Genomic DNA, 18,500 nt, shown 5'->3' with positions numbered 1-18,500 from the left:
TTTTTTTTGGTTTTTCTCCAGTACCGGGAACCGAACTCACGACCTTGCGCTTGCCAGGCAGGCGCTTTTGCCGCTGAGCTAAATCCCCAGCGCCTCCCCATCTTCTGTTAAACCAGACCGTGGGGCACGCAGACATCTTGGCAGGACAGGCTGGGCAGGGGTCAGGGTGAAGGTGCAGGAGGTGGACAGCAGCAGTCCCACGAGGCTGGAAGCCAAACATTTACTCTAACCAAAAACAAGCTGCAAGTGTGTTGCCAAGGAAGGGGGAAATGTCAGTCCTCTGGTGCTGAAGCAGGGAAAGTTGGAGAATCCAGAAGTCATATTGTCCACAAGTCCGACCCAAACAGAGATAGAGGGCACCAAGGTGAATCCCTCTTCTCGGCTGTCAAAACTGCATAGAAAAGAAAGACTCAGAAAAGAACAGTAGAAGACAGGGCTAAAAGATCTACCATTTCTTTATCCCTTTTTTTCATCTTCTTTATGCTTTGTGTAAAAATTCAGTCACTACAGAGAATTTTCTAGATTGCAGATGGGCTCTGACCAGAGCAGTCAGCAGCTGCCTCCAAATAGAACTGCTTTCCTGCTGCCACCATGCTGGGTTAGATGAATGATTTTAGCCTGCAAGGTTTCCAATCTCATGATTCCTCAATGAAGTATATGTATGTATAATGGAAAAAAGAAGAAAATGGGCATCATGGGGTGTGGGTAGGTAAAAGTGGGCCAGAACTACCTGGCTTTGGGGAGGAGCTTCCAGGGAGCTCTGGAAAGAACACACTTAGGTGTCTGGCATCAGGTCCTAAACTACCATCGTTTCCCCAGTGTCCTGAGGACAGAGGAGTATAAAACCCAACAGGAATGAAAGGAAAGAGTGGCTAGGAAGGAATATTCTGCCATGTGACATTTGATCTCAGTTTATGCATCTGTAAAATGGAACCTAGAACACCTACATCACCAGGTTGTCATGAAGATTAAATGATGCCAGCGTGTTGCAGGTATTGAGTACATGGAGCTACAGTTTATTCTGTTAGGCAGTAAAGGTATCTTGTGTTTCACTTTTTGTACCTTTATTAGTACATGTTTGTAGTACAGAATGATGACATTCACGGAAGGGAACTGGTACGGGTACATAACATATTCCAACCTGTAAAGGTATTTTTATGACTATTATTTCTTCATTTTTATTATTTTGCTTTAAAGGACACAGTTTGGGGCTGGGGATTTAGCTCAGTGGCAAAACGCCTGCCTGGCAAGCTCAAGGTCGTGAGTTCGGTTCCCGGTACCAGAGAAAATCCAAAACCAAAAACAAACAAACAAACAAAAAAATAAAGGACACAGTTCCTCATAGTGACTACTCTTCAGAGGCATGTAAGGTTTCATATTAGATTTTCTTCCTCTTTCTCCACATCCCTCTCTGAATGAATCAAACCACTTTCTTGAGCGTGGCTTGGGCGGGACTTCCCTAGTCTCCAACACAGGGATTCAGCTGCCGGGACCTCTGAGAAAACAGCCGTCTTGTTACTAAGGCTCCTCTGGAGTCAAATAGAGGAGGACTGTGCCATCTGCTTACCTCTAACCGCAAAGGAGCAGATTTATTCATCAGAGCCTGTCTTGATTCCTTTTCTCATTGCTGAGACAAAATACCTGACACCCAAAGTGAAAGGAGGGAAGGTTTGTTTAGTTCACAGGTTGTAGAGGGTTCAGTCCATAATCGGCTGGCTCCAAGGCAAAATGGCAGGGAGAAGAGCAACCTTTCATGGCGGTGGAAGACAGTAAAAACAACAAGTGACCTCAACAGCATCTTTCTGACCCTTTTATACTCTATCTAGGATGCTGAGATTAGAGCAGTGCCAAAGCAATCAGTGAGCTGATCGTCTGTCCTTAATTCCAGTACCACACACTCTAGATTCAGCCGCTCCTTAAAAGCCTGCCCCCATGACTGCATGAGGCTGTAGGGACATCCAGACAGACACAACCCATTACAGAGCCCCAGGTTATCCAGTAGACATTTTTGGAACCATACACCAACTTTGGGAGACTTCAGGCCTGACCAGCAGTTGTTCCAAAAACTCTGCTGAGCAATTTGATTGTGACCTAGAACTGGCCCTGGTAGTGGGCAGTAGGAAGACTACACAGGCTGGGATGCCATTGCTGTCGGCTGACTTCCATCCTCACGAAGGCGCTGTGTCCTGTGGGGCTGCTCGTGAGCTCAGCTGGTTGACACTCCCGGAATGGTGAGACCAGTCAGGCAATGAGTTTTCCACATATCCGTGTGTGTCCATCCATCCAGACAGCTAAACATTCATCCTCCACTTGAAGACATCTGTTAAGTTCTTACAGTGCTCAGGCACCGTGTCAGGCCCTGGGGACCCAGCTCACTGTCTGCTGCGTGCCGAATGACCTACAGGTGGTGTCACCAGGTGCACAGAGCACTGTGGAAAGAGAGGACGGGTATCCAGTCCAACCTGACAGGGCCCAGGAGGCTCCCTGGAAGGTACCACTGAGCCATTTCCTGACAGGAGGCAGTAGACAGGAAAATAAAGGGAGAATGAGGGGTCCTAGAGAGGATATTGCCTGTGGGGAAAAAGACACTGAAATGGGTAATGGAATGGCGCTTGTAAAACAGCTAGTGGCTCAGAGGAGCTGGAACTAAGCGTTGTTGTAAGGATTAGCAGCATGAACGTGACCAAGCAGGCAGGCGGAAGCTGACCCTGCAGGCCCTGTCACGGTGTTGGAGCCCTATCCTGAGGCGCTGGGTGTCAGCCAGGATCTCTCAGACCAGCCATGAGAAGCTTGAGGCTTTCCTCTCTCCTGGCAAAGCTAAGGTGTCAGTGGCATACCTTAGCTGAGTTAAATCCCTTCTGGTTCTCGGTTTAGGGGGCTTTGGTCAAATAAATTAACCTTTCTGAGTCTCTCAGGCTGGTTGAGGAATTGGTGGTAACAAGGCTGACCTCCCAGGGCTCATATGAAATCTGGATGAACTATTAGACGTGAGCAGTGCTTCCGGCATTCGGCGCTTCCTTTTCAGGGAGGGTGTGTGCCGAGGCTGATGCGAACACTAGAGGGCGCACTGTCCCCACACGAAGACTCCTTCACACATGGCAGGGGACAGCTTTAGCCGGGATAAGCCTGGAAAACCCAGGTTAATGCAGTGCCCTGCCCTCCGCCAGCTAGACTCAGCCCAAAGGTCAGCTGCACGGGGACTTGCTCTCCTTGCCTGACCTGTTTTTGTTCTGCTTAGTTTTCAGTTGATGTGCTGTACTTTATACCTTGCATTTGTTTCTGAAAAACAGCAAACCATTTGTTTAAGAGCTCATTTTGAAGGTATCCCAGGGTCTGGTTGCTCACAAGTAGTATTCATGCATGCTATATATGGGAGAATTTTAAAGTCGATGTAGTTCAGGTGAATTCTGTCATTTTAAAATTCAGTCACTGTTCAGGTTGCTAACTGAAAGTTATCAATGTATAAGATTTGCTTAAGGAGACAAATGATATCTGTTATGGTTTATATCTAGGTGTCCTCCCAAAGCCTTATGTGCTCCTAGGAGGGACTATTGGGAGGTCTGGATTAAGGAGGTGCTCTACTCATGGGTGGATTAGTTCACTAATGAGTTTATAGTTAAATGTGCTGTTAGGAGGCAGGACCTGGTCAGAACAGGTACACTGGGGGGTGGGGAGATCCTGGAAGGGTCTGTCTCCCTCCCTGGCTCATCCCTTCCGTCTCTGCTTCCAGGCTGCCAGGAGGTGAGCAGCCTTGTTGTCCACCGTGTCCCTCTGCCTTGCTTGTCTTCTTCAAAGCCGGTTGACCATGGACTGACACATGAACCAAAATAAACATCTCTTCCTTTAACTGGTGGATATCAGGTATTGTGTCTCAGCGACAGGAACATCTTTCTAAAAGGGCCTCTCTGATGCTGCAGAGGGTTGGATGTCACTGTGACACCAGGTGCCAGGCCCCAGCTGTCAGGACCATCCATATCTGGGCAGACTCTACCTTCTTTATAGCTTGGGCATCATTCTAGGAACTTCGGTAGCATCTGCTCTGATCCATCTAGAATTCATTCTCTGGGAGGATTAGCTGGCTGGGTCAAGTTCCAGAGCCCTTTGCTTTCGGGTTGTGAGTCAGAGTAGATGCTCTGGCTGGAGTGGGAGGCAGCAGTCCTGGGCCAGGCCCAGGCTGAGGTGACAGCTAGTTGGTAAGCCTTCTCCTGCTCATCCCACTGTGAGCACCCATCTGCACATCAGCAGCAAGAACCCTGCAGGGTGGCAGCAGCCCCACATGCTCAGGCAGGTACCAGGCCAGCCACCATCTCCTTGGCATTGCAGACATTGGCTCCACAGCAAGGGCGGCGTGTGTGTTAACACTCATCCTCATTTTGAATGGTCGGTGGCTTTCTTAGTACGGCTTGGTTGACTCACTAGAACATTCCTTCCTTGGCCTTTGGCTTCCTTGACAAGGAAGAAATCAAAGATCATGAGAGAGGCCTGGCCTAGGGTTTCATGCTAGAGGAGCATGGTATTTTGAGGGTGCAGCCACTTGTGTATCAGGATTAGCTTGTGGAGGGGGCCAAGGAACAGGGGGGCCTCCTGTGGGCTCCTGTGGTAAAATAGTGACCATAGAGGCAGGCCTGCAAGCACAGCCAGGAATGGCCCTTGAGATCACTGCACAACCTGCCCGTGGAAGTAAACCTTTTCTCTGTAGCTCACACATGTGAGTGGGGGGCGGGGGAGGCTGATACCCACAGTTCCAGGAGTGATGGTTTCCTTAGATCCATACTGTCCCCAGGTCAGGAGCTGGGAGAAGAGGTCTGCATTTTTCACACTCTGTTGTGAGAACTGGGCCCTTGGGGAGTGAGCTGGTAAAATAGGAAACACAATGACCAGAGCCATTGGGCCAGGGTCTTGCCCTGGGCCCCCTCTGCCACCACTGCTTGTGTGTGCCTGTGGTCATAGGGAAGTCATCATACCCTGAGTCTTAGGTACTTCCATTACCTTCCCAAGTTGTCAGTGCCGTTTGGAGTAGGTATTTCCTGTCCTTTTAGACAGATCTGGTGTCATATGTCTTCACTGCACTATCTGAGAATGTTGGATTCTCTCTAGTAACTAAGAGAAACAAGCAACTGGGTGTAGAAGCGAATAGCTTGTGAGGCGTGATAAAGAAAGCGAAACACATGTGTTTGAACATAGATAGGAAGGAATGAAGGAGCTGAGTAGGCACTGAATATTCATGATTTACAGTAAATATGCATGAGGCACATGAAGCACCAAGTATTCAGGGTGCATTGACCACATAGAAGACTGAGGCACTCGGTAGGTATTCAAACAGGCACCCACTGGTGATGCCATCATGGTCCCATTCAAACCCGTAGAAATGCAGATAAATGCCAAGGGCTTTCAGCGGACTGATCACTAAGGTCGGCTGTGGCCAGCTGTACTTGTCCAGTGTCACTCTGAAGGACTGACTCTGTGAGTGGGCCCTGAACCTTGCTCCATCCGCAGTTCAGAGCTCATAGTCACACCAGCAGCAGGGAAGGCTGATCCAGGAACATCAGGCAATGCAGGGTTCTGAAGGTGGTCTTTCCACCTGTCCTGAATACTGTGTCCTCCCCTCCTCTCTGTCCCTGCTCCCCACTGCTTTAAGTGGATGTAATCATCCATGACATCTGAGCCACTTCCCTAGGTCTATGAACTCACCCTTGGCTGAGACAGCTCACTGGTGGTGAACTTGAAGGCTACCATTGCAGGAGGGTGGTTTCCCCCCAGGACATTTGGGCCAGAACTGTCAAGGACCGTTCTATACAATTGCTGGGGGAAAATAATTTCATATTTAATTTGCGATTAGGGCTTGTCCGAGGCATACTATCTTGCCCTAAGGGCTGGCCATGGTATGCGGGAACATAATTCCATGCGCCTCTGGTCACCATTGAGGCCTGGTCATGCTGTGCAGGTCCTGTGGTGCTGTAGTGCCCCAGGACAAGACTGCACCAGCTGAGGACATCCCGGTTCCTTGAGAACCCAGTGGTAATAAAAATAGAGTTTCACCTTGGGGAACGGACAAACTTCTTTTTAACCTGCCATCTCTCGCCAATATCCGCATCAACATAAAGTTCTTATTAGCATAAAGTCTTTGCCACCCTCTGAGGCACCCAATAATCTCTCCTATTAGTGTATACACCCAATAAATAGTGGGCAGTTCAGTGTCTTTGTCTCTGCCCATCCTGAGGCATTGACCTCCCAGGCCCCTCCTGTTATGAATTACTAAATTTGTCTCTGTTTCTTATTTCATCCTCTTGCCATACCCCTGAGGGGCCACCATACAGGCCACCCCATACAGGCCACCCCTGTATGAACAGGCAGTTGGGGATCTTGGCAGGTCCCCGATACAGAACTGGGGAACTAGAGCAGGAGCAAAAGAACTGAGCTTCAAGCTGGCTAGTTGACTCCTGAGATGTGGGTGCTGTGTCTTTGGGGTGCTAATGATGTCTGCTGCTCCTTTGAGGAGGCTCTGAGGCCGTCCCCCACCACCCCTCCTGGGAGTCAATCGGTTCCCAGACAAAGCTGAGCGCATCTCTGACTGACTGTGGCTCTCTTCCCTCAGGCTCAGGCACAGAGCCAGCGGAGGTCAGAGGTCAGCAGGCACCCAGGGATTCTCACGCCTCCCCAGCCTGATCCATGCTCCTGACCGTCTTCTCACCCTCGCCTTCCTGTGGCCCTGCCGGTGTCACCCACAAGAGGCAGCGTCGCGCTCAGCCTCGGCCACTGGCTAGCTGTGTCACTTAAGCAAGTCACCTAGATCCTTTGTGCCTCGGTTTCTTCTTTAGGAAAAATGGCACCTAGCCAGCTTCTACTTACTTAATAACGCCGAGTTCAGGTCAGATGGGTAATCTTGTGTTTCATATTATTATTTATAGACTTTCCTTATTGCTTTTAAAGGCACATAGGTCTTGATATGCAGAGATGACACTGTTTCAGTCCTCTTAGAGATAGTCTGGTTGAGGGAAATTATAAGACAATCAGCCCAGAATAAGGTATGAGAACTATATCCAGTCCTCAGATCAGCCCGGGAAGTCTGGGAAGACTTCCTGGAAGACATGGTACCTGATCTGAAGGCTGAAGACAGACCTAGGGAAAGGCAGATGCTCCTCGTAGGGGGAAGATCATGGGAACGTGAGAGAACTATGGGCAGTGGATTCACAGGAAAGCAACAGAGGGCTGTAATGACAAACGGCTGAAATAGGATATACTGGTTTGGAGATATTGTTCTGGGTGTGGCAGACCAGAGGCCATGTTGGCAGGTGTAGAAATGGAGAGCAGTTCCGCCAGTGTCCCTGACCTACTGAAGGAAGTAACTTAATCCCAGCTCCTCTCCTCAGGTTTTTGTTAGAGCTTGGAGCGCCCTGATAGGTGTTTTTCCAGCAACGGGTGCTGCCAGCCCCCACCCTCATGGTGGCGCTTTCCTCTCTCAAAGCCGAGCTTGGAGCTTGAGAGTGTGACAGAGAAGGGACCCGTCAAGGACAGGAAAGAAGAGAGGCAATCCCAGGTGTCCTGCCCTGGGCCGCTCCCTCTCAGGAGAGATCTGAGGGACGGAAGTAGGAAGATTTCTAATCAGTTTCAGAGCTGCTGTTCAGCTCTGGTTCTCCCCATCTCCCAGCTCAGCTAGGAAAGCAGGTTTTATCCCATCTATCTTGTGAGAAGAAGCAAGTGCAACAGATTCAGCCCCAAAAAACAGAAGTGGACAAGACTGAGCGTTTTCATCCAGATTCACCCAATTCAAGAGCAGGCCTCTGGGCAGATGCTCTGAAAATCCTCTGGGCAACTGTGGAATCTCTGATGTGTAACCTTGACTGTCAATCTAACTGGCTTGAGAGATGCTTAGGAGGTTAGTCAAGCACATGCTGGGTGTGTTGGAGGGTCACGGCGGTGTGGCCTCGGGGACCATATCCAGTTCCTGGCCCCTTTCTCTATGGCTCTGCTTCCGGAATGCTATGAGCAGCTTCCCTCTGCCATGCCCTGTGCCATGTTTGTGCCTTGGAGCAGACAGTCGAACACAGACTGAAGTCTTTGAGACCGTGAACCAAAAAACAAACAAAAACATGTTCTCCTTTAAATTGTGGATAGCCGGGGATATAACTCAGTGGCACAAGTGCCTACCTGGCAAGCGCAAGGTCCTGATCGATTCCTGGTACCAAAAAAAAAATTGTGGGTGTCAGTAATTTGTCCGGTAACAAAAAGCTGACAAATGGGGCATCTTAATGAACATTTGAAGGGGCTGTTGAACACAGGACAGGGATAGTCTGGTAGCTCTTTGCAGAGGAAAACATCTTATTGGTACAGAGTAATCTGGGTCCAATCAGGAGAGAGACACCATACAAGAAGTTGAGTAGAGAAGTTTAATATCAGGGCTTTCAACTATAACAGGACATCAGAGTAATGAGGGTAAAACATAATGAGAGAGCTAAAGAATACAGAAGCAGACATAACAGGCACCTACTACCCCTAGGGCTGGATAAAGTGACCAAGGACAGGCCCCCTCCACCCAGACTTTGTCAGAGAGGAACTGCTATGGGTCACCGAGTGGCAAAGGAATCACTGTGGTGCCTGCTGGAAATCCGTGCTGGGCCACTGAGGCCAGACTCGGACAACTGTCCGCGGGAAGGGGCTCACCAGAAGCACTCTGCTACTCAACCGCTCGCTTTATAAAGTATAATTTCCTCACTGAAAATATTGAAAGGACTTGGATTCAAGGGTTGAGATTTAATAAAATGAATCATTTTTACTGCTTCATTGAAGACATTCTTAAATGAAATTGATTTTTTTCCTTCTTTTTTACTGCAAGCATGTGGCGGCAAGGAGCATGACGGCTAGCTGTCAGGTCTGGTGCCACCGCCTTGACTGGCCCCACGGTGGTTGCTTTTGCACCATCAGTGTAAGTGTCAACACTACAAAAGAGGAAAACAATAACTTAGCACTGTTGTTAAAACAGCTTTGATTCCACCCATCGTCAATGGAGGATGCCGCTTTGGAGTAGCCAGATACCCATATCTCCTCACTAAGAGCCACCTTGGGCACCTGGAAAGGTAAACAAGGCATTAGACAGGAGACAGGCCTGATCCACCGCATTACAGGCCGCTCTAGTAATTAAGAAGTTGTGCTGCCGGTTGTGCACTTCTCTTGTCCCCCGGGACGGCGCTCCTCAAGCAGCAGTGAGCCCCGCTTTCTAAGATTTCCCAGCGAAAGTCTGCATTGCTTTCGTCCATCTGTCCATGTGCTTGCTGTGACATCGCCTTCTTCACTGCCACACACGGGCCCCTTACGGCAGGCTGCACTGTCCGAGTTTACAGATCATTTTATGTTGTAGCTGCTTCCCAAAGTCTGTCTCCCAGCCACTCCCACAGCACATAATTTACCCCTGGGAAGATTTCCGTTTAGACAGTTAATCCCTATCAGGAGTGTGACTTTCCATTAGGCCCCATCAAAGAGCTTCCCATAACCTGCGTTCCCTCAAAGTGAGTGTTGATTTATGTAACTAAGGGCTGCTGCCTGAATCTTGCTGGAGCCCATGGGTGTTGTATAAATATTCTTTAAACCAAAAACAATGGATAGTGTGTAAGGGGCTTAAGTAGAACCAATGCTTTGAGTTTAACAGTTTGAGATTTTGAAGCTGAAACCTTTTCAGACCCTCTTACAAAGACTTTTTAAAGACGTGAGTAAACAATTACATGTTAATAGGCAGTTAAGAGCCAATCTTTAGAAGAAAGAAAACCTTACTGATAAACCCTAGACCTTTCTCTTCCCGTGTGAATCTCCCCCTTAAAGTCCCGCATTTAGGAAGTTTCCTTTAGGGGCTGTTTATGCTTTTCTCTGTAGCTTGGTGTCTGTGTTAAGAGCTTTTGCTACAAAAACCCATTTATGAAGCAAGTGGTCTTCCAAGGACTGGTTTGCTCTAAAAAAAAAAAAAAGAGGCTCCTAACTTACTCAGTACTTGATCACGTGGTTTGAAAGCTGGCTCAGGGTTTGGGGTTGTTAACCATGTTATAGAACACCTGGATACCTACTTAGGTTACCCTATCAGTGGTATCTTAAATCAGAACCAGCTGGAAAGGCTTTAAATACACAGCATCCTGGATCACCTTCCTCATTTGAACACACTGCACTTTCATGGTATATCACACCCCTATGGCTAAAGATGAATGTTGGTTGCATTTTGGAGTGCCTGTTTCCTAGGTGAACAGTGTTTCCAAACTTCCCAGATAACTTTTCTTCATTCCTCTCCAAGATGCGCTCCAGCTGTTGCCAGTCCACCCAGGATTTTTCTGGTGGATTCAGATGGAAATCATGAATCTCAGTGCAGCTCTGCTAGCTGTCCCGATGTCACCAGATGGCACCAGATAATGCCGGATGCCAACGGTTGACACAGCCAACTGCTGGTCACTGCCACTACCAGCCATCACCATCCAATGCCAGCTTGTGTTAGACACTGTAGGTCAACTCTGCCGGGTGCTGTGTCTCTGCTGCTGGTCTTTGTTGGCTGCTGGTCTCTATGGCTTTTTAGTGTTAATAGCTCTGAGTGTTTATTGATCTTCCTCTGGGAACTGACCACTCTGTCTACACTACTCAGGATAAGCAAACTTATCAGTACACTTTACTAAGTAAAGTTATAGGACTTTTGAAGCCCATACTACTCTTACAAGCAGGTTCATGGGAACAGCAGAATGAGTCTTTATTGTAACAGGGCCAGTGCTGCACCAGGGTGGGTTAGTGTACAGGAGAGAGCCCTTCTAGACTAACATCTGAGAAGTACCTGAAAGGAGCTACTTAAGTAGCAGCTTGTAGACCTGTTCCAGTGAGGGTAAGCACTGAATCCAGGGAATCTTCTGGAAGGTTTACTGTGAATGTTGGGTATGCAAATAAGGGGCCCAGATCCCTCCCCTTCTGATCTTAGCCACTCTAGAGTGCCCTCTCTATTCTCAAAAACCCAACAGTATTATCTGAAGTGGCTGGAGTAAGGGAAGGGGGCCACACTGCCTGGGTGTACTCATGGTGGAGTGGAAAACACTCCAGATAGCCAGGGACAACAATGAAGTAAACTGTTCCAAGAGAGAGCCAAGGGAAGCAAGGGGGAAGGGCAGACAGCTGCTAGCTAAGCCACACCCACACCCCTCCCACCAGCAGGGGAGAAATGAGTCAGGCATCTGTCTCACAGTCCTACGATTCCAGGATATACCAGACTTCCTAAGATGAGCAATCGGTAACTTTGACCTTTTGGAGAAATGGAAAACATCAAGTAGTCTACGCTTCTGCAAACTTCCTCCAGTTCTGCACTCTCAGGCTTTCACTCTCTCCAGGGATCCCCAAACCCACAAACAAATCTAGAGATATAGTCTGACCTGGGGCGACATGTGTGCAGAGAGTGGAGTGATGATTTGGTTTATTGGTGTTGCATACATATATTAATTTTAGGGTCTTCATCTGCTTTGGTAGACAAATCACAAACATATCCATGAATAACCACGTCTGTTATGCAAATTGGTTTCCGTCTGCTGGTCTGTTGAGAATAATCTTCTATAATTACAACAGTTATTTACTTATGGGCAATCAGCTTTCTTACCACCTTCTCCATTCATGAGAGGGCTCCAACTGCTGCAGGAGCCCAAGTGGCTGGACCAGGCTGGGTACTGACTTGATGAGCCTGCACTCCTCAGCCTGGGCCAGCAGGTACCAGGACAGGAGAATCTGCAAAGCCTTCAGCCACTGAATGGAGATTCGGCTCTCTCGTGCTTCTGCAGTAAGGTGTCTAGGACACAGTTCTCAGGGCTTCACAGCTAGTTGGGGAAACAAGTCAGATGGAACAAATGGAGGACAATTCAGCCCCATACTGTGTAATTCTGCTTAGAATTAGTGCAGTAAACACTTAGCAAAGAAGACACAGTGTGGCCTAAAGAATTCTGAGCTGCCTTCCTGGAGAGGAACTTGCTTTGGGCTTAGGAAGATAGGCAGGATTCCTGGAGAAGTTCAGCGGGGAGGGCAGAGGAGTTAGTGTAACAAGGCCTGTCTGGATCCAGGGGGGGCAGCAGCAGCCTTGAAGTAACTGACAGGAACTGAACAACTGCCTTCTGACCTGGGTCAGAGCGAGTTCATTTAGTCCAATAACCATGGGGAGGTAAGCAGAAGAATTGAAGCAGGGAGGAATTAGATTGCTTAAGGTAACAAAACCAGGAAAATTGAGAGACAAAGCTGGAAATGGCAGAATCAAAAGACAATGGAAGTTCTAGAAGTCTGGAGGAGTGCAGCTGGCCCTCCTTATCCATGGGTTTCTCATCTGCAGATTCAAAAAAAAAAAAGAGTGAAAGAATTTTTAAAGTTTGTATTTATACTGAACATGGATAATTTTTTCTTGTCATTCCTTAAACAATGTAGTACAAGAACTATTTATATTACATTAGGTATTATAAGTAACCTAGAAATGAGTTAAAGTGTATGGGAGGGAGTGTGTATGTTATGGACAAATGCTATGCCAATGTATATAAATTTTATATAAGGGACTTCAGCATCCGTGGATTTGGATATCTGCAGGGGCTCCTGGAACCAATCCCCAAGGGTACTGAAGGATAAGTGTAATTGGGACCTAACTCTGCGGGATCTTAATCTGTGGTGAAATGAACCATGTTGAGGGGATAAACCAGTTAGCACTGTGGGGTGGGGAAGGCAGCTATGCTTTTCTTCTGGATCTTTCATCTTCCCTCCCCAACATGTGATTGTTACATTGATTTTATAAATTGAACCCTGTAAGAATATTGCCCAATTGGACACGCAAGACTTCTTCATATGTTACAGATAAGGAAAATAAACCCAAGAAAAAAACGTGTGACTAGCTATTTGATCCAGTCACAGGGGACTGATTTTTTTGGAGGTGGCCTGTCACTCTTAGTTATAATTAGTAGTACTGATAACTTAGGAAACTAAACCTGGGAGAGTCATTCCACACTTTCTGGAGTGTTCTGAGTACCTGATTGGGTATGTGCTTGTCTCCAACCAATTGGTTGTCTCCAACCAACTTCCAACATGGAAGTTTTAATTTTCACTAGGTTAGGGTACAGGAGAGCTATTGGATCACCTACTGAGGAGACCTTTTCATTCACCTAGTTGATAGCTTAGTGGAAAAGGATCAAAAATCTGAAAGCCAAAATAAGCACATTATGTTACATGAAGAGGCTGCTAATAGTTGCATATTATTCTACAATGTGAAGGGAATGAATTAGTCTTTTTCTCTTAATATCTACAAGTAGATGGAGGACAGGATTGAGAAGGGGAAGAGTTTGCAAGGAAGATCAGCTATACAGAAACAAAGGACTAATATGTTCTCTGCAAGACAGAGTTGCAGTGTCAATAACTTCATGGTCTGATCATACTAGAGCTCAGGCAGTTTTATGGGAGAAGGGATTTGCATATTATTCACTCATATATTTATTCAGCAAGTACTTATTGAGCACCTACTCTATGCCAAGAACTGCACATGACTGGTTACTTGGAAATGAATTGACGTAGTCCTTATTCACCATAATTCACGGTCTAGTCCAGGAGATCTCAATACAGTATTCCTGGAGTTAATATCACTGGGTGCTCCGATGAGGGGTACATGTAAGGGGTTTTGCAAACTGAGGAGGGTTCATAATCCAGGGTCAGGAAGCACTGCCAAGAGGAGATGATATTTCTTCACTCAGTTCCAGCCACACTGGTGTGCCGGTGGCTGCACGTCCATCCCTCTGGAGGGTATTGGCACTTGCTGTCCCTCAGTATCAAACACTGCTCCTGCTCCTTTGACTGTCTGCTCCTGTGCATCTTCTGTTTGTGGCATAAACTCCGTTTCCTTAAGGAGGGATTCTCCTCAAATCCCTCCTCCCCAATCTAAGTGAGGGCTTTGCCATTAGTTTTCTGTTCTAATACTTTGTTCCTTTCCTATCCAACACTAGCATGTTTGTATCTATGCAAATTTTTAAATACCTGTTTGCTTTCCCCACTGAGCTCCTCAAAGTAGGCTTCCCAGCACTTTGTTTTTAATACCAATTATAGTGTCTACCATAAAGAGAACATTCAGTAAATATTTGTCAGATACATGAATAAAATAGTACCCAACAAAAGCAAGCTAAGAAACCCTCTGAATCTCAGTTTCTTCCTTTAAAAATGCGATTGATGTGACTGTTTCACAGGATTTCTGTAATGTGGTAGGCTGAACAAGGTCCTTCAAAGCGGTTCACATCCTAATCCTTGGAATCTGTGGCTACATTACCTTATATGGAGAAAGGTACTCTGCAGGTGTGACTAAGTGGAGGATCTCGTGGTGGGGGGAGTCTCCAGGATTACCTCAGTAGATCTGTTATGTCACAGGTGGCCCCATAAGGGGGCGGCAAGAAGAACAGAGGGACAGAAGGCAGTGTGATGATGAAAGCAGAGACCTGAAGATGTTCTTCAGTTGACCTTGAAGATCAAGAAAAGGCCAAGAGCACAGAGCTGCAAGTTAGGAGGGACAAGAAACCGATCTTTACTGGGACTTCAGAAAGATCCATTCCTGATGAGGCTCTGACTTAGCTCCATAAGACTGTGCACTTCCAACCTCCAGAAGTGCAGGAGAAAACAATCGCATTCTCTTAAACTTCTAAATGTGTAATAATTTGTTACAGCAGCAGTAAGAAACTAATGCACATAGGGATCAAATAAGATAATGTGTGGGAAGACTTGGAAAAGCACAAAGTTGGCAAGCATTATTAGCTTATGACAGCTTACCCCTTGTTTATCCCATTTCTGCATGATGCTGTGTAAGTTCCAGCTTCCATAATGAGGAGAGATGCTTGAATAATTGCCCTATACCCCAAGGAAGGGTATTTTTTTCCGTGTTTTATAATTGCCATAGAGCTTGAAAATCTTCCAGGTCTTATAGTTCTTAATTATGTCTCATGCATATGCATCAATTATGTATTCCTACCTAGCTTGTTACTGCAAAGATAATTTAAATATATATTTATATATTTGGAACAGTTTCCTCTGCATGCATCTCCCTCTGAAGATATCCTATGAAATATTTTCCTTCCACTGCAATAATCTGCTCCAGTTGGGATGTGCTTGCCAATCTTCCCTTGTACAATGGAATTAAACCCCCGGTCTCATCTGCTTCACTCTTAGCGCCTGTTTATTAGACCTGGTAATTTTCTCCTTAGAACTCCCAGTGATTGCCGATTTGGCTCTGCAGGCTGATATCTGCTTTTCTGGGTACGATCTGCCATCCAGGAAAGACCAGGGACTGTCTGACCCAGGAGTTGATATTTAAATGGCAGTGGAGAGGGAAGAAAGGATGTTGACATTTTTTGCTTGCTGTTTCTCCCTGTTAGAAGTGGCTTTGTTGGGTCTGTGCTCCTGCCCACTGAATTCCAGCTGTGTCTCAGTGTTGGAGTCAGTTTTACCAGCAAAGCAATGACTTTCCCAAATGAGGGCATATGAGTTTCCCATGTGGCCCTTCTGGTGACTTTCAGACCCATATGGCTGTGTTGTCTACTAACTAGTCTGAAAGTCAGCGCCCCTCCTCCGCCCCACTCTGTACTTTTCTCTGCTGCTCTGAAGGTGTTCATAGGAACTTTACCTGCTGAATTGTGCTGGGAAAATCATGGTTGATTTTCATCAAGGCTCTTTCATCAAATGTCCCACTGTTGTCCTCTTGTTGAACCGGAGTGGTGAACTATCTTCAGTTTTTGACTGCTAGACTGGACTGTAAATATTTTGTGTGTGAGGGATCAGCTTTCTCCTTTGGAAACTTCACTTAATAATGTATGGGCTGTACTGTTAGGCAAACCTCTTAACCTCTCCACACCTCAGGTTCTTTATCTTTAAAGGAGAGATGATAATGGAAACATGGCAGTGTCACTGGAAGGACTGAATGAATTAATATGTAAAATGCTTGTCATATATTGAATATGGTCTTTATGAAAATTTGTCCTCCTTCCTCTGCCCCTCACTCTAATTTTCATGCTTGAGAAAGTGTGCACACCCCCTTGGCATGTTTCTGTGGAAGGAAAGTTTGCTCCTTGGGCCAGAAAGTCAAAATTAATTGGTGTGGATAGAAGCCCGGCAACCTGCACAGAGCAACCTGCCTTGATGACATAGAGGTCACCCAGCTTTACTGTCAGAAACCCTTTCACTGGCTGGGAAGATGGTGAGCTTGGAGCATAGGTATTTTTAAGGCAGCATCTGTATGGTGTCACCTGTGAATACTCACAATGCCTGACAAAGAAGAAACACTCAACACACTTTAGCCAATGTCAAATGAATTGTGCCATTCTGTGCCCCTCAGCGAGTAACTAGAAGCCTACGCATGAAGTGTGCCGGAATAGTAACCCATCAGCAGCAGGTTGAAACATCTTCCTTAGAAACACTTGATGTTCCCATTCTCCCCCATCCCAACAGGTCCAAATCTAACCGTCTTTCAGTGAGTCTCAGTCCAAGTGCCATGTTCTCTATGAAAACTTCCCCAATTACAGTTGGCACTGCCCAGCTCTCCTACTCATTTCTCTATGGCATTTAAAGCAGGGTAACTCTACTGGTTAGCTTTGTAAGCAGCTCATAAGCTTTTGATGGTCTCACCATTAACCCTTGGCAAATTCATCCCCTTCTCCTTCTTGGCCACATCTGTTCCACTGCCGCCCCATCATCCTGCTGGTATTTCCTACTCTAGTTTCTCCTTTGGCCTATGCACACCATTCTGGCCACTCAAAAATGTTACCTTCTTCTTTGTAACTAAAGAAGCGCTTTGAACACAGGAATCTGAAAATGGCCTTCTTTATAACCCTTACTTACCTACACTGCCACTCGAAATCCTGCAACGGCACTATTTCCTGTGTTAGTGGGATCAAGCCCAGAGTTTTTAACATGGCTTCGAGCTCTACTCCTGCCTCTCCATCTCATCTTGTATTATGGCCCCTCTCTCAGGTCTCCTTGCAGTTCCGTGGATGTGACATAACCCTTCTGGCCACTGGGGCTTTGCTTATGCCTGGAATTATTTTCCCATCCCAGCTCATTGGCTTAAATAAGTTTATTTTCAGCACTGAGTTGAAAATCTCATCTCCTTGGGAAAGTCTCCATTTGAGCCCCCAAGTATAGATCATATTCCTCTAATGTATGATTTCCTCAAATTGTTCATTTCCCTCCTTGCCTTTCTTTTACTTTGTAATTCTACATCAGTAATGCAAATATTAATCAGTGTTTGTCACTGTGAGGGCAAGAACTCTTTCTCACTCCATGTCTCTTTCACCTTAGCTGGTAAGACTTAACACATACCAGGTTCTCAGTAAGCATTTGGTGGGATGTGCAGTGTTTGCTTTAACTATGGGCTTTTGAGCCCACCCAGAAATTCCCCGCTTTCATTAAATCCTGGGAATCAGAATTAGGCTGTTGGTCTCTGGTTAAAAAGTCAGATTTGAATTTTTTGTGAAAGCTAGTGAGAGCTTAACTTGGACTCAGGGACCACACTGATGAATTGGGATATGACAATCTTCATGACGCTGAAGCCCTCCGAATTCTCAAAAGTAGATTTTGCTGAATAAGTGACTATAGCACAGACTTAGGTAATCAGATGGCTACAGAGTCCTCTGTCATTGTGAATTTTGGAGACAAGTGTTTTTCAATGAACAAGAAGGTGACAGCTGTGGTTAGGTAAATAGAATAGGAGTTGGGGGTGGAAGATGTGGAGTCTCTGAATTGGGATCACATATTATCCACCCAACCCTGAGATCTAGTAATGTAATGTAAGAATACATACGGCTGGGTTTGGATGATGGGAAAATAAAGGACATATTCAGGGAAAAGTTGCTCAGAATACATAAAGAAAATGTGGAAGGGAAGAAAGTGTATTGAATAAAGACCAGCAATGCACACAGACTACAGGAAACAAAAAGGCACAGGAGATTCTGATCCTGGAAGCTGCAGTTGACGTAGTCTGGGGTGTGTGCCCCTGACTCCAGAGCTGCCTTTCTTACCCAGAACCCAGACTGAGGGAATTCCCCAGGGCAATCACAACTGCAACCTGCTCCCATCTCAGCTTCACATACTGTTGTTTGGTCTAGAGCAAAACTGAGCCAGTACAGCCCCTCTTGAAACCTGGAGTTGGTTTATCAAGGGAATAAGGGAATCTGAGTCTAGACCAGAGTCATCTTTCAGGCAAGGCAAAGCTGAAATTATAGGAGCGGAAAACATGAGTGAGGAGGTAAGGTCGCAGGGAGGAGAAGACAGCACAAGCCAGAGGAAGGCAGAGATGCAGGATTACTTACGTTACACAGAACAGCTGTGTGTGCCCTGTGCTTTCCAACTCCCTACATTCTCTTTCCAGGAAACCTGCCTTGGTCAGTAACTATGAGTTTTCTATCTTTTCATCCAGCCGCCGTTTACTTAGAGTAACTCAAGTCTCTCTCTCTCGCTCTCATTGTTTTTCTAATAGTCACAAGTCATTTGAAAAGCAATCA

Source organism: Chinchilla lanigera, unplaced genomic scaffold (assembly GCF_000276665.1).
Source record: "Chinchilla lanigera isolate Chin_1 unplaced genomic scaffold, ChiLan1.0 scaffold00068, whole genome shotgun sequence".
Taxonomy (NCBI): Eukaryota; Metazoa; Chordata; class Mammalia; order Rodentia; family Chinchillidae; genus Chinchilla; species Chinchilla lanigera.
This window is presented reverse-complemented; position numbering follows the sequence as displayed.